Consider the following 1,216-nt stretch of genomic DNA (forward strand, 5'->3'; position numbering starts at 1 on the left):
TACGGTACAAGGAAGATTCAATGAAATTTACTGAAATAGTCAAAATTTCGAACTACCCCTCCATCTTATGACCTGTTCTCAAGAAAACCCATAAAAAGTACATAATTAGTAATTACCATAATATTAATTCATATAAAAAAAATTTAAAAGCCAGCCTTCCAAATAAAGGAACAAGGGAAACAAGAAATGCCCTCAGGTGTTTTGCGTCGGGTATGATCACACAATATTAAGCTACAGTAGTAGCAAACGAAAATCCGACAAGCAAACTAGATTACTCAAAGTGTTTTTCTTAGCGAAAGGGTAGGAACGGTAATCCGGGATGCATTCTCAGCTGTAGGCAATCTTCAGTTTTTTTCCTACACTGCTCCAAAATTCCAGATCCAAGATAAATTTGATTCCATAGAAGATTGGGATTACATTCTGGTGGGTCTAGTTGTTAGGTTCAATGTCACTCGTCGATGTTTCTGTCAGTGGATCGACTGTATGCTTTGCTCCATCCGGATGGTCGTTTGATGAGACATTTGTTTCATTTGTCTCATCCCCCCGATCATTTTCAATGCAAATGGCGTTTGCTAGAGAATTCTCTCCAGATTTACTGCATTTACTAGTTCCAATTTTGGATATGAAGGCAGAAGTTTTAGCTATTAGAAGGCTATACTTGGTACATAGTAATTCAAGAATTAATGAATAACCTATTTCAAAATTTTATAGAACTTCAAAAGCAAAACAACCTTTTAGACGAGGAGGTGTCAAGTTCTCGCTCTGTCGATGATCCTGCCTTCCGTTTTTCTATCTTCTTTCTTTTATTCCTGCTCAAGTTTAGAAAAAAATGTAAATAAATAATTTCTTCCAAGTTTGTTAGATTATCTATTCGTTAGAGGCAGGGGGGAAATCAGAGAGGATGACTGGAGAAAACAAAATGAAGAACTGAAGAGGTTTCTACAAGAAATTAAGCTTCAATAGATTTTCTTCCTCGTTACTTTTCCTCTTTTCTTGACAGGTTGAGAACTCAAAATTAAATTATTTAAGGTATTCATTTTTTGAATAAAAAATTATTGAAGAAAAAATTATTGAACTATTCACAGTATGAAGGAAAATCCTAGAACCTGAAATAAATATTGTTAAAGTGCTACACTTGATGGAGAGGACTAACAAATGCACCAAGAACATGTGTGGCTAAGCGTAATTTTAATTTTCAAACATCTTAGGATTTTTT

General features: G+C 34.5%; 1 long non-coding RNA gene across 1 annotated transcript; it reads right to left on the bottom strand.

The window, feature by feature from the left end:
- Positions 1–91: 91 nt before the first annotated feature.
- On the bottom strand, positions 92–1,204 carry LOC111365298. Its single transcript, XR_002697400.1, has 2 exons — positions 732–1,204; positions 92–604 (listed from the first exon to the last, which is right to left on the bottom strand). It is a non-coding gene; the product is annotated as an uncharacterized LOC111365298 (long non-coding RNA).
- Positions 1,205–1,216: the final 12 nt, after the last annotated feature.

Source organism: Olea europaea, chromosome 17, assembly GCF_002742605.1.
Source record: "Olea europaea var. sylvestris chromosome 17, O_europaea_v1, whole genome shotgun sequence".
NCBI classification, from domain to species: domain Eukaryota; kingdom Viridiplantae; phylum Streptophyta; class Magnoliopsida; order Lamiales; family Oleaceae; genus Olea; species Olea europaea.